Source organism: Sphaerodactylus townsendi, linkage group LG03, assembly GCF_021028975.2.
Source record: "Sphaerodactylus townsendi isolate TG3544 linkage group LG03, MPM_Stown_v2.3, whole genome shotgun sequence".
Taxonomy (NCBI): Eukaryota; Metazoa; Chordata; class Lepidosauria; order Squamata; family Sphaerodactylidae; genus Sphaerodactylus; species Sphaerodactylus townsendi.
The window spans coordinates 104,494,174-104,510,096 of record NC_059427.1 but is presented as its reverse complement, the minus strand read 5'-3'; the positions used below and the strand labels follow the sequence as shown (position 1 = coordinate 104,510,096).

At 40.3% G+C, this 15,923-nt stretch overlaps 1 long non-coding RNA gene across 1 annotated transcript in view; it reads right to left on the bottom strand.

Annotated features, from left to right (window-relative positions):
• The window catches only part of LOC125430289, a 38,914-nt gene extending 29,274 nt beyond the window's left edge, over positions 1–9,640 (bottom strand). The window contains exon 1 of the long non-coding RNA XR_007244121.1: positions 9,576–9,640. This is a non-coding gene — a long non-coding RNA (uncharacterized LOC125430289). The remainder of the gene's footprint in view (positions 1–9,575) is intronic.
• Positions 9,641–15,923: the final 6,283 nt, after the last annotated feature.

Sequence of the window (15,923 nt, the reverse complement as noted above, 5' to 3'; positions counted from 1 at the left end):
AGTCATTGGTTCCTCTTATTTTCTCTTTTAAAGAAAGAAATTTCACTTCTCTTTCATTTTCCTATGACAAGAAAACTGGGCACCATTTTGTAATTTTAGCACTTACAGTTGTTCTACATTATGTACCACAAGGTGGTGATCCAGTGGGAGAATAAGAAGACTGGGGAAGACATTACATATCTGAGCATTTACAGAGTGGAATTCTGAAATTTTGTAGAACCTCACTTCCTGTCCCTCCTCTCTTCAAATTTATCTTTGATCAAGACAGAATAGATTAGAAACAGACTTCAAATAATTATTAAGAGGAAACAAAATGGATTATTGGATTTCAGGGAGAAGTTGGGTAAAGAGAAATTAAGGGCTTTCCCCACTCAGCATGATCCACCCTATGCCGCGCGCTGCTCTCCTGACGTGCGCCCGGGCGTCCCCACAACCCCGCGCTCTGCGCGGGGTCATCAAAAGGCGCCCTTTGCAAGAGTGCCAGGGATGCTGTGCGCTGAGGGGGCACGACAGCGGCAGCGTCGGGGCAGCTGTGCTGTCGCCGCCCCTCTTGTGGGGACTGCCGGGGGACCCCACGCTACTCTCCTCAAGTAGCACGGGGCTTAAGGTAAGTGGGGAAAGGCCCTTAGATAATTTCTTTTAACCCTAGCTCTGGGCTTCTTGTAGCATAGTGTAGGATTAAATTTCAATAAGACAGACTAGGCAGTAGCAGCTAATGCTTACATGGGAAAGAGACATCCATATGTAAATGAAACACTCAGCCTCACCTCACAGGGTTGTTTTGAGGATAAAATGAAGAAGAAGAGAATGATATAAGCCTCTTTGAGTCCCTATTGGGGAGCAAAGTGTAGTATACACAAACAGTCAAATAATGCAGCAAGGATTGATGAAATGAAGCACACAGATATCAGTCAACTGTGGTTGTAGTGTTGGTGTACCCTTCCAGTTGGTTAATCTGCCCTTCACATTATTTTTTAACTAAGTTCTGACTGACATGTGCAAGAGAATAGGGTGGGAGATAGGTGACTAAGTGTCACCAGAGCCCTCCGTGGGTGGGTGGTATAAAAGTCAAATTAATAATAATAATAATAATAATAATAATAATAATAATAATAATAATAATAATAATAATAATAATAATAATAATAATAATAATAATAATAATAATAATAATAATAATATGTGTCTAAGCATTTGCCAGCCCATGGAAGCTAATGAATCCTGAGAGATTCCAGAATATCCTGCAAGATAATCCCCCCACTGGTGACTCTCTAGATGAGTTGGTAGAGAGCTGGAACACTAGGCTCTCTGAAGCAATCAAGATTGTCACCCCAAGATGTCCTCTCTGCCCCTGCACCAACTCAGCTGCTTGGTATTCTGAGGAGCTGAGAAGGATGAAATGGGAGTTGCAACAATGTGAGCGAGTATGGCGGCAGATCTGTGACAAGGAGATAAGACACTCATATAGGATGCTTATGAAATCCTATGAGAGAGCCATGAAGGAGGCAAATAAAGTTTTCTTTGCCTCTTTCATTCCGGCTGCAAGCTCACACTCAGTACAATTATTTAACATAATTTGGACCCTTACGACTGCATCTGTTGGTCCCAAAAATCAACACCTGGCATTTAGCTGCGAGGCATTTGTAAGCTATTTTGCAGACAAGATCTTATCTCTCCACCAGGCCCTTCCCACCATTATTGGTACAATGAGGGAACTGGAGGCCCCTTTTCTATCTTTTGGTCCTAGTTTTGACCTTTTCACCCTGGTTGGCTCCACCAAAGAGGACAGACATCTGACAGCTGTAAGATCTACCACTTGTCCTTTTGACCTATGTCCCTCCTGGTTAGTGAAAGTCAGTACGGAGGAGTTTTGGAGCCACCTGTTGAACATCATCAATAGCTCCCTTGAGCAAGCAGTCTTTCCAGGTCAGCTGAAAGAGGCAGTGATCCACCCTCTTCTAAAAAGACCAAATTTGGACCCTCTGGATCTGGCCAATATGCAGTTTCAAACCTTTTGTTCCTAGGCTAGGTAATTGAGAGAGTTTTGGCAGAACAGCTTCAGAGGTGTTTGGATGATGCTAAAGTATTGGATCCCTACCAGTCCAGTTTCCGTGCTGGTCATGGGACTGAGGTGATTTTGGTTGCTGTTGTGGACAAACTTCGATGCCAATTAGACAGAGGCGGTTTGGCGTGGCTGGTGTTATTAGATCTCACAGCAGAGTTCAGCATGATATATCATGACCTTTTGGTCCATTGTCTTGCTGATGTCAGAATATAAGGGAGGGCTTTGAGCTGGATGAATTTGTTTCTTTGGGACTGAGGATAGTAAGTGACATTGGGGGAGGAGGGAGTTCCAGGCAACATTCCGTGGTATGTGTAGTGTTGCAGGGAGCGATCCTCTCCCTGATGCTTTTTAACATCTATATGCACCCTATGGCAAAATTGGTCCAGAACAATGCCCTCTGCTCTCACCTCCAGCAACCACATGTGGTCCTCCATTTATCGATTTTCCTGAGGAAAAAGCCAGAAGAAAGGCTAACTAGAAGTAATAATTAATCAGACCAATCTGCTGAAAAGTACAATTCCAGAAGAATCAAGGATCCAATCAGTGTCTAGAATAATCCTAACAAAATGCAAGGTAGGGAGAAATGCTGTTTCCTGATGGAAATTTTGCCTGCCTCAGATATACCCTAGCTGATCTGACATTAGGTAAGCTGGGTGGCTTTTTGGGTCTGCAATACCCTACAGCAGTAACCTACAAAATACCTCCCTTCCTCTGTCTAGTTAGTGATGAATATAGTTTACTAGCTACATTATGGAGTTTCATTAAGATATTTGTAATGCAAATTAGCTGTGTATGTTCTTTATCTAGCTGAAATAATGAGTTTTGCCTATATAGCACCAAGGAACAGTCAACTTTTACCTGACCATTTTTGAATTCTTCCTTTTTAGTTCATGGATCATGTGAAATGTTTCATTGACATACTTTGGCCATTTCCAAGAAGCTGATTCAGAGTGAATATCCAATCCATTTTGCTATTACCTTTATGAGACCGACAAAGAACCTTGAGAAGAGCATGTCTGACCCAATTTAGTCTTTCATTTCTAACACCAAGCTCACTGACTTCTTAAGGGGTACTCAAGATCAGCTTATTAGCAGATCTTATCACTAGAGTCAATCTTTCTGAAATAGGGAATGACAAGTCCATCTGTTCATTTCTTGGTTGATAACCTAGGATTCTATGTGTAAGAAGTCTTGCTGATAGGTCTATTTCCATGTGGTTGCAATACATTGGTCTGTTTAGTGTTCTCTGTGGAATCAAATAAAGGAGGAAGATGAAAATACTTTATTTCAAAGAAGTAGCAGTAACTGAAGTATTTCTTCTCAATGCTTCTCCATCGCCCTTTTAATCCCCCCTCCCCTCCCCCTCGCTGCCTCTGTTTCGAACACAGAAGAAAACAAGAATGGACCATATTTTACCAGATTTGTGTACCATCAATCGCAACAGCATCAAAGGACTGTGATCCCAATAAAAACCTATACACATGTGATAACTGTAGCTATAAATATGCAGTATGGGTTAAAAACTCTAACAACACTGTTTGGCGGGAAGGGGAAACCAGCAGAAATCAGATTCAGTTCACTAATTTAGAATATACATTGTATATTTAGAATATAAATTGTAGATGCTAATCAAAACTTTCAACCTGAGCTACATGTATTCCTGCTGGAAAATTGAACATGCAGCAGCTATTTACTTGTACAGTTCTCCAAGGAGTCTTATTTTTTTTCCTTTTATATTCCATCTTTCTTTTATCATGTAACTCAAAACAGATTACATGGCATTTATATGCAGTGTCCTGTTGATGCTATGACAAGGATGAGACCTGATGAGGTGCATCCAGGTTGCAATAGCATGTCTTCCAACTATATTCTCGGCATTCTGTTCTGGATATTAGCAGGATAAACCATTTTTTTCCAACAAACTTTTTGCTTGCTAAAATGCTCATGCATGATTCAGCCAAAATTAATGTATTGTGAATCCACTTAATACCATATATGCTTTATTTCATCCACATTGTGACCAAACATAGCAAACAATTAAATAGTAATATATGACTGGTGCACATTTCAGAAATATGGGGACAGACTATATGCAAGAGGAAGGAAGGAAGGAAGGAAGGAAGGAAGGAAGGAAGGAAGGAAGGAAGGAAGGAAGGAAGGAAGGAAGGAAGGAAGGAAGGAAGGAAGGAAGGAAGGAAGGAAGGAAGGAAGGAAGGAAGGAAGGAAGGAAGGAAGGAAGGAAGGAAGGAAGGAAGGAAGGAAGGAAGGATATTTGTAAGGAAATGAAGGAGTGATAAAGGGACAGATCAATGGCATAAAGTTTAATCTTCAGAATCCCCACAGTGAAAAAGTATTTGTTACAGGAGAGCTGGTTTTAAAGCTTAGGTAGGAAAATCATTCATCTGTTTAAAGTACAGTGTAAAACTCAGATGTCTTGTACCCCCACACTGATCCCAATATCAGATTGATTTCTTCTATAAAAATGTGCCTTTCCAATCTTGAAGGACACACACTTAGGATGAAAAAAAACAAGACGGCTAATTCTAGAGCAGTACAGAGAAGTGTAACCTGTGAACTGCTTTTATATATTAGTATATATGTAATCAATTTCTACCATTGCTTTATTTAGAGACACTACTTATTTTTGAGAGACATGAAGCTGGAGAGTCATTCACAAGATTAGTTTCACAGATCTTTTTTGCTCTTCCTTAACAGGCACGTTGTGAAACTTCTACTTTGTCTTTTCTAACTTAAACTTTTTTCATCACATGTTTAAACCATCTCTCCTGATCTCGCAAACCTGCTACTGTTGTAGTCATATAAATCAATGCTGGTATAGCAGCCATTAGGACTGCATCAAAGTTTCTTCTACCTTTCCAAAAAGACAGTGTTTCAAAATTAATGCCACAGTGCAAACTTTACTTGTATTTGAACAATTCCTAACTTGTAAACAGCAAATCATTTCATTCCTTTAAAATAAATGAGGTTCCAAAATTACATTTGGATATGGCCTATTTGATTCATTACCAAAAGTCACATGTAATTCAATTTGAATTAGTAAACTTCCCAGGTTTAATAAATGGGATGTGTTCAGTTTTTTTTAACTTTCTGAATGTACATCTCTAGGACTGTGCCAGTACTACCTTAAACAGGTACATTTCTGGTAACTGTGGAAACAGACAGTGGTTCATAATTAGGGAACATGAACACTAATCATACCCATTGTACAGTGATAGTATTTGCTATTAGATAATAACAGAAGTGGTAACTACAACTGACAACAATGGCCTGGGATGCACAAAGATATGTCAGACAGTGAGGGCTTGGACCAAAAAACCTCACATATTTTATTTGCCTACATCATACAACTACAGTGTGTCTTCACAAGAGCTAAATATGCAATTGAGAGTACACCTGGATTCAGACTTTTCTATAGACCCCAGGCACACAGTGCTAATGAGCATTAAGTTTTCAGTTCCTTCCTTAATGACAGTTATGGTAAATGTATTGTCGAAGGCTTTCACGGCCGGATTCAACTGGTTCTGGTGGGTTTTCCAGGCTGTGTGGCCATGGTCTGGTGGATCTTGTTCCTAACATTTTGCCTGCATCTGTGGCTGACATCTTCAGAGGTGTATCACAGAGGGAAGTCTGTTACACACTTCCCTCTGTGATACACCTCTGAAGATGCCAGCCACAGATGCAGGTGAAATGTTAGGAACAAGATCCACCAGACCACGGCCACACAGCCCGGGAAACCCATTAGAACCAGTTATGGTAAATTTTGTGAGAGAGAGACGTAACAGACAAAATGCCTGAGAAAATACTATTTGCCAGAAATGAGCTCTGTAAAAATGAGTTCCCAGTTTAAAGGTATGAACAAATAGTGAGCAATGGATCTTTGCTGCAGTCTTTGAGAAACGGTTTCTGAGTTTTGAAGTGTTCGAAGGAAAAAGGGCAGATCTACTGTCACTCCTTTAGATTAGGATTTTAAAAAATCTATTGATAGCAGTAACATCAGTGTCTGGGGAACATAAATCCTGCTTGCTGTAGTGACATGTTCATTTTCTTCATCACTCAACTGCTTTTGTATCAGGATCCTCTTGAGTTTATATATTAAAAAGTTCAGTAATCATACCTCCTGGAATCCTTGGCCTCTTCAATATAGAAAAGTTTTCCTTAGTGTGTCTGCAATTCAGTTTTTTAAAGTACACCAACTCTTAATCACATTTAAATGGTTACTATTAACTTAATGGTAGTACAATGCCAGTTAATCATGCTTATATCAGTCTTCTTTGGTACTATAAGTAGCCATTTTCAAGATGAAATGATAACTGAAAACTCCAGCTAGTTTACTTTATAACACAATGATTCAACATAATGTCCAACCTACATAGTAACCCATTGCAATGAACAATTGAGTTGGCAACACCATTCATTTATTTCATAGCTTTTACATTTCAAATGAGATCGTAAATAATACAGTTTGAAATGATGTCCCAAAGTACAAAGGAAACTTTTACGGTATCTTAGCAAAAGTGAAATCAGTACTAGTAAGAATCTGGAAAAATTGCATTTAAGGTTGAGGTTGAGTTCATTATGGATATAAAGGGCTGCAGCCATCACAGGAGATGTGAGGCCCTAGACCAGTGGTGGCGAACCTATGGCACTCCAATTGTTCATGGACTACAATCCCCATCAGCCCCTGCCAGCATGGTCAATTGGGAATTGTAGTCCATGAACATCTGGAATGCCATAGGTTCGCCATCACGGCCCTAGACCATTTAGGGCTTTGGAGGTCAATACTAGAACCTTGAACCTAATTTGGTACGTTATCTGAAGCCAGTGCAGGTGGCAAAGCACTGGCTAGATGTGTACCCACCATGAAGTCCTAATAAGGACTTAAGCAACTGCATTTTGTACTAGTTGAAGTTTCTGGAACAGCCTTAAGGGCAGTCATACAAAGAGTAAGTTACAGTAGTCGAACCTGGAGATGGTCATTGCATGGATCATTGTGGCTAGGTTGGTTTGGAGCAAGTAGGGTACCAGAAGCCTTACCTAGTGAAGATGGTGAAATGCCATCTGGGCTACATAAGTGACTAGTCCCACCATAGATAAGGAGGAATCCAGGATCACTCCCATATTCCTGATGGCTGGCATTGATGTCAACCACTCACTGTCACGAATCGAGAGCTGGCCATCCTTTTCTGCAGCCCCATCTCAGGACACAGACACAGAACTTTGGTCTGTGAAATCCCTTGAAACAATGTTTAAATACAGAAAACAACAAACTTTCCCCCTTCTCCAGAAAACCAGCTGCATGCGGGAATCGTTTAACGGGACTCCCAAATGCAACTAGTTCCCAGAGGAAGGGGGAATCTTTAGTTTGTAGTTTTTGCCTTTAAACATTGTTTCAAGGGAGTGAAATCTCTTGAAACAATGTTTAAAGACATAAAACAACGAACTAAAGATTTTCCCCTTCCCCTGGGAAACAGCTGCATGTGGGGATCGTTTAAAATGGGACTCCTGAAAGCAGCCAGTTCCTGGATGAAGGGAGGAAAATCTTTAGTTTGATGTGTTCTGTCTTTAAACATTGTTTCAAAAGAGTGAACTCCCTTGAAACAATGTTTAAAGACAGAACACAACAAACTAAAGAGTCCCCCCCCCCAGGACTTTAAAGAAAAAAGAAAAAACTAAAGAATCCACCTCCCCCCGGACAATCCCCCCAATACTGACCTTGCGGGGCCTGTCAGAGGTGCATTTTTAAAGCTAGCAGCACCAAAATTGCAGGGTATCTTCAGGAGATGGTCCTGATGATACCCCACAAATCTGGTGAAGTTTGGTTCAGGGAGTCCAATTTTATGATTTTATTTTATTATGGTTTTATGGTATGTTATGTTATGTTTTTATGTTATGATTTGTTTTATCCGTCTAGTTTTAAATAGGTATTGTACACCACCCAGAGCCCTTCGGGGGTGGGCAGTCTATCAAATTTAAGTTGTAAGTTATTTAAGTTACGAATATATATAAAGGGGTAGCCCCCCATCTCCTATTAGCTCCCAGTAGAAACAATGGGGGATGGGGGCACCTCTTTGTGGTTCATAACATTGGACCCCCTGAACCAAAATTCACCAAAAATGGGTGATATCATCAGGAGCATCCACTGAAGGTACCCTGCAATCGTGGTGCTGCTAACTTTAAAAATACATCCCCTACAGGCCAACCCCCCCAAAACACCTAATTTTTTAAAAATATTCAGATAGATGTGAATTTTGAGGGGTATATTGAATATGATATTCAACTTATTTGAGTATACCAATAATTTTACACTTGAATAAAGTCGAATCCAAATTTTTCCAAATATTTTCAGTGTTGCTCAACCCTAGGAAATTTGGTGTATCAGAGCATGCACAGAAAGGAGAGCAGAAGGCAGTCCTACCCAGCATTGGAATATCCTGCACATATTTGTAATCCTAGTAGCTACAGTATGCAGCCAATCAAGAAAGTCTAGAACCTTCCCCACCCATGTCTTCCATGAAGGACACAGTTCATGCCCTTATATTATTAGGAAAACTGTAACTGCCTTGTAAATGTGAAACCAGTACAGTTAGAGAGAGGCAGTAATGAAAGAAAGAAAAGAAAATGAAAGCAAATCATGGGAAATTTGTTTTGCTTTCATATTAATTACAATAGCATAACATAATTTGTAAATTTGTATGTAGCATAATTTGTAAATTCTGTAATTCTTTATAAAAGAAAAACAGTCTGGAATTCTATGCGAGACACAGTGTGTTACATTAAAATGGCACTTTGCATTACAACTTCAAAGTTATTTCTTAATGGTGTGATACTCTGATATACCATAATGGCTAAGAGTGTATATTGGTTTCATTCAAATCTCACTTTACTGAATCCACTGGGCAAGCATCTATACCATCAGCTTCACTCACACCATCAGCAAAATGGGGATAACAACACTGTCTACCTCACAGGGTTTTTATCAGAATTACTAAGCTAATGCATTTGAAGTGCTTGCAGCTCTCAAAGGTGCTGCGTAAGTGGTAAGTATTAAATTTCATTAAGCTTAGCATCAAACTGAGCTCTTTGTTATGACACACCCTTCAGATCAATCATATTAGCGACATCTTCTGTCAGAGAAACTGTAATGTAAGCTAAACAAAACCCATAATTAAATTAGAAATCGGCACAAGTTTTTGCATCATTACATACAATAACTATAAATAAGTGCTGCGGCTGCTTTGGCTTTCTGTTTAGCAAATCATGTACTTTCTATGAGCTGATGTCATTCAGACATGATGAAGAGCTTGAGCCAGTTTTTCTTTGCTTTCTTACTCACACCTGTACCATCCAAGCAGTCCCTGGTTATTGTAAAACTGTATACCTTTCCAAATCCAGAACAGTGTAAGATTACTTCAGTGCCTTTCTTATAGTTTTCTATCCCTGACTGACTATTAAACTGAAACACGGCACACAGTAAAACCTTCAGACTTACCCCGTAGAAAATACTTCTCAAAAATACAACTCCTCAAAGATTTGTTTACTCCCAACAAAAAGCTGCTGTAGCTGGATCAGTTCTCTTAATAAGAACCCTAAAATCTGAAACAAAAACCAAAATGTCTAGTGAATTTGGAAATGAGATGAAAGGAAATGGTAGTCACATACCAGATCAAAATAAAAAGAACCAGATGGAGGCATGCATTGTTCAAATAAGGGTGAACAATTTCCGGTATCTGAGTCCAAATATACACTGAAAAACTGAAAAGCTTCTGTTATGCAATCTAATTTTCAGAGGAGGAATCCATAACCTCATAATTCCTTCAGACTTTTTGCATGAGACTCCTTTGTACCTCCAAAACTAGCCACAAATTCCCTAACTTCCTTTCATTATGGAAGCCAATATAATTTACTACAAACTCCAGATCTCAAAACATAAGAGAGCTTAAATATGTTACTTCTTTAGCCCCAATTGCTTGAACAGACATCTTGACCTTTTTGAAAATTATGGTTCCTCTCCCTCTGAGAGGAATGATTAATCTGGGCTAAAACACTGGGGGTTCCAGAATTTTAGACAGTATTCTCAGCCCTGTAAAATTATAACCATCTGTGACCTTGGGCAAATCCATTTCCATGGCTTCTATTTCCCATCACAAAACTAACTTGTCCCTTTTGTTCTTGGTGTAACAACTTTCAATACATCTAAACTTTGAAAAGACCACGAAGTCCAGGTGCAAAAATAACACTGACATTCCTAATCTTACATTACCACACTGAATCCCATAGTGAAGGCAACACTTGAACAGCTGAGAAAAGGCAAATTATGTTAAAGATATCCTTTGCATTTATACAGAACCCAATATACAGAACCCATTTTCAAAGTGCTCCAATTGGGTGACTCACATAGATAGCTCAAGACCTGTACATGGTGAAGAGACTCACACATCTAGGTTAGAGAAAACATATTTGCTACAGCAGACTTCCTATAAGCAAAATTAGAACAATCTGTTAATGTCCTCAGGGTTTTCCTGGGACTACACTTCCCCAAAAAATGCTGAGATATATATTTCTAAGTTTAAATAATTTGACACTAGAATATTGTTATATCAGTATGCCATTGTAACAGAAATAATAGCAGGTTTTGTAAATTCCCAGCTTTATTTTTTAAATATATAGTCTTTATGCCCTACTACTGTGGGCATATGATTTATCCCATATATCTCCAGCAATAAGCAAGAGGCAACGGAGAGTAGGTGTGACAAAGCAGCATGTGGAGCTTTTTTGAACAGTCAATTTAAAATATTTTGAGGCAGATAATAAAATAGAGTTCTGCATTGTTTTTACCCCAAAAGTTGCCTCCATAAAGTTTGTAGCACGGCAAAGGGGAAGGGCATAAAAATATTGCTATAACATAACAGGGTTGGTAATGAACTTGATAACTGCACCAAGGATAATATTAGCACAAGAATGGGAACAGCAGGTTGTTCGAGGAGGAAAGGATTGGTTGTGGTGAATCTGGCATGTAATGTAGGGTAAGATGTCAACACAGATGGTCACCTCTGAATTAATCATTCTGACAGTTTAAACATCAGTATTTGGCCATGTCATGAATTTAAAGTGGTAGCCTGTTTCCTGTTGTGTCCACCATGTATTTAAGAACACAGGGCGAGTTTCATATCAAACACCTACAAACTGTTCCCAAAATGAAAAGCTTGAGAGTGAACCTTTGCATTTCAGAGTAATCTGATTGAACTGCACTCAGAGATGTTGCATAAGAGGGGGGGGGAAACATTGCTCCTTTTCAAGAATCATCTTTTGAATCACGTTGTTGATTGGCTTATACTGGTCAGGAGTCCTGGGGTCCAGTTTCCTATAAAGCTAGCCCATTAGCATCTGGCACACTAGTTTAGTTTTTTTTAAATACATAAATGTGTAATGAGTACATTTGAAAACTGAACAGATACACATACTTGAAATAAATACTGTCATTTCAAACATCATTTTCTTCTGATTTATGGTAGAAAAATCTTCTACTTTTCTGTTATGCCATTATATATATTTGCTATAGATCATCTTTCCTTTATCATCACCATATTCTCCAAATCTTTTTTCCACTTCTCCTGTTTTTTATTTTATTTTTAGAAATGGAACAAAAATCACATTGTTTCTTGAGCAATGCTTTCTTAAGCAGTGTCTCTGAACATTTTTTTTTAATCTGGAATTTTTTTACCCTGGCAATTTTATCTTCACTGGAGCCAACAAACATCAACCTCTTTTAAACCTTGGTCTGTTTTGTTTTCCGTTTGAGCCAACTATTCTCAAGATAAATATATGAAGTTTGCATTTCTCTCTCACCCAGCAGCTTTCCCTCCTGGTTGGTTATCTGAATCACTGTGCATTGTTTGGATGTGGCAAGGTACCTGCCGAGTGTAACATTACAACATGCAGAAAAGGTGAAGAAGATTTCAGAGTCATTTTCTTCCTTTTCACATTTAATTTTTCACTCAGAGCTCTAAAAGACATCCCAGGTGGTAAGAACTTTCAAGGCCTTGTTGGGCGCCTCTGCTGGCTTAATAGTGATCATGACACTTGTAGAAGTGCGGCACTGAGAGAATTAGTGAACTCATCAGACAGAAGGAAGGGATGATCAATTATTCACCACACGCCACCAACTACAGGAACCATGAGTGCTACCTGTTTTTCTTTCCTTTTCATTACCCTAGACTCAGAAGCCCGGTTTAGGCTTTTTGTGCAATTAGATTATTCTAATTCAGATAATCTCCAGAACGGTTGTTTGTATGAGTACATCAGACAGTCAGTTATTAAAGCAGAATATTATTTCTTTGGGCTGTTTTGCCATTGCCTTCATTCTTTTTTAGAAGGATTTTTGTTTTTAGCATTATATGCGCTTGTATACATAGGTTTGTGATATGATATTCATGGATGTCCTTTAATCTTATGTATTCTTTCTTTTGTAAATCACAGCACTAGAATCAACTAGGCCCATAATTGCAACAGGGGGCAGAGCACGTGGTAAGAGCTCCAGAAGAGAGGTATGCGTGACTCTGGGCCGGCCTAGCGGCTGCACCGAAACACCCAGCAATGAGCGTGCTGGCACACGTGGGAATTAGGGTAGAGCATGTGCCCTATATAAGGCAGCACGTGGTTGCTCCAGCCCCTTTTTTGATGCCTGGAAGTGGAATGACCCACCCACCCTCCCTGAAGCAAGGGATGGGATTTTAGCTTTATCGTCGCAGTCCTGTGGGCAATTTGGGCAGACGAGCACATCTTTTTCGGGGGGGCGAGCTTGCATGGTGGACCTCTCGCCTATGGGGGCCTCCATAAAAGGCTTGGGGTGGGGCGGGCTCGGGTGCATGTTGCAGAGGCCTCTGCTAGTGAGCCCAACACCCCAGCAGTGTGGGGGCCACAAAGAAGGGGCAAACGCCCCATGGCCCAGTACCTCTCTGTCCTCCCCAATAAGTTTGGGGTTGAAGCCAGGATCAGCCATGGATGCTGACTGGCAAATAAGATGCGCTCCACTTGCTCGCCCTGCTTCACTATATGGTAATAATTATATTAATAATTATATTAATAAAGGGTTGCAGCCCATTTCAATCCAACCCATTTCAGTAATTATTAGAAAGTAGCCTCTGCACATATGGCTGCAAACTACCCCACTATGGGTCAAAAGGCGTCTATAAATATATTACTAAGCCAATTCCTTATAAGGGTCATAAGATATTCCTAATTTAATTAAGTTACTGTTTTGATGCATGGTCCAGCATATCAGCATGTTCTAGAAAGAAATACTGGATTATTTGGTCACCTTTGTATTTGGCATTGTAGATGAAACAACAAATGGAAAATTTGAATCCTTCTAGGCTATCCTTCTGACCAAAATGTTACACTTGTATGCAATGAACTGTTTATCAATAGAAGCTTTCAAATTAGTCATTTCCTTACCACTTGTCTGCAAAGGTGCAATCAACAAAACCTGTTCATGTGAGAATGCTGATTGCTCATGGCTCTGAATTAGGGATGCTTGAACAGCCGCCATTTTGATTCACATTCTACTTCCTAGTTTTGCTTTTTAAACAAACAGTTTGGTTGTTTATTAGCCTGTTCACTAAGTTACCTTGGATATATCCAAACAATATCATTTCTTAGGTGGATTTTCACTCATGTGCATTGTCAATGGCAATCTAACGGCAGTCCTAGTTTTCTTCATCCCTATAGGTGATTCGCTTTTAAAGTGGGAATATACTCTTACAAGCTTGGTGGCAAAGTCATGTATGCGTAGTATTGGGGCATGGAATACTTAATAAAGTAGCTATATTCCAAGGTTGTATGTTGCTGCTTTACGACAGAATGCATACTTGCCATGACACTAGGTAGATGATTTTGGACATCTACTTGTCTTCAATAAAGAGGCCACTGACAATTTGTCTAGGTAACACAAAGCCATTCCCAATAAATAACAGTTCTTGACTAATGATGAATGAATGTGTCTGAAACCCAATTTAGAGCACTTGATTACAAAGTGAGCATTTTTAGAGTTCTGTGATCACACTACACTTTGTTTGGAGGTGAATTCACACCTAGCTAATTGTGATTTTTGCCAACATTTACTGTAAGAATGGGCAACAATAAGCATGCTAGGAATATATTCTTCCCTTTTTCTCAAGTAAAGTTGGTTTGTAGTGGCTGAATATGGCATCATTTTAAATAGAAAATGATACATTCTAATCCTCTGTGGATCATATTATTTCACTCCTCCCTTTGCAAAGGCGAAGTTTATTGTTCAAGGAGAGGGTAGCAGCTTATTTTGGAGTATGTATGTGTGTTGTGCCACCAATTAGCTTCCAACTTATGGCAACTCTATGAATTAATGACCTCAAAAATGTCCTGCCATTTGCAACCTTGCTCAGGTCAGGGGCATAATGCCCATTGGGCAAGGTGGGCAGCTGCCCAGGGCATCACCTTGTGGGGGGCACCAAAAATGCAGGGTTCGTTTTTGGGTATTTTTAGTAGTTTTCCATTTTTGGCCTGCAGGGGGTGCAGTTTTTGGGCTAGTGGCACCAAAATTTCAGAGTATCATCAGGTAACTGTCCTTATGCTACCCCCCCCCCCAGTTTGGTGCAGTTTGGTTCATGGGGCCCAAAGTTATGGACTCCCAAAGGGGGTGCCATCATCCCCCATTGTTTCCAATGGGAGCTAATAGGAGATGGGGGCTACACCTTTGAGGGTCCATAACCTTGGCCTCCCTGAACCAAAATGCACCATACCTGGGGAGTATCATTAGGGAAGTCTTCTGATGAGACCCTGAAAGTTTTGAGGCTGTGCCTTCAGAAATGTGCCCCCCCCAGCTTGCAACCCCCATTGACTGCAATGCAGAAAACTCAATGCAGAACACAGATTCTTGGGCAAATTTCTGGGATGTTCCTGAAGGGGGCGCATTTTTGGATGTATTGGCACCAAAAGTTCAGGGTATTATCTGGAGACTGTTCTGATGGCACCCCCCAAGCTTGGTGCAGTTTGGTTTAGGGGAGTCAAAGTTATGGACCCTCAAAAAGGTAGCCCTTTGAGGGTCCATAACTTTGAGCCCCCTGAACCAAACTGTACCAAACCTGGGAAGTATCATTAGGGAAGTCTCCTGTTGAGACCCTGAAAGCTTTGATGCTGTGTCTTCAGAAATGTGTCCCCCTGCAGCCTGCAACCCCCATTGACAGCAATGCAGAAAACTCAATGCAGAGTAAAGATTCTTGGGCAAATTTCTAGGATTTTCCTGCAGGGGGCGCATTTTTGGACATATCAGCACAAAATTTCAGGATATCATCTGGAGACTGTTCTGATGGCACCCACCAAGTTTGGTGCAGTTTGGTTCAGGGGGGCCAAAGTTATGGACCCTCAAAGGGGGTGCCCCCATCCACCATTCTTTCCAATGGGAGCTAAGGAGATGGGGGCTACCCTTTTGAGGGTCCATAACTTTGTCCCTACTGAACCAACCTGCACCAAACTTGGGGGTGGCATAAGGACAGTCTCCTGATGATACACTGAAATTTTGGTGGCAATATGTCTAAAAATGCACCCTTGCAGGCACCAATGACCTGGTGCAAAAAAATTTTTTGGTCGTGGTGGGGTGGCCGCCCATGGGGGGGGCATCCAACTCAGGTTTTACCCAGGGCTCCAGTTTGCCTCATTACACCCCTGGCTCAGGTCTTTCAAACTGAGGGTCATGACTTCCTTTACTGAGTCAAACCATCTCATGTTGGGATTTCCCTTTTCCCTGCTGTCATTAACTTTTTATAATGTTATTGTCTTCTCTTTTATGACGTGAGTGGATGAT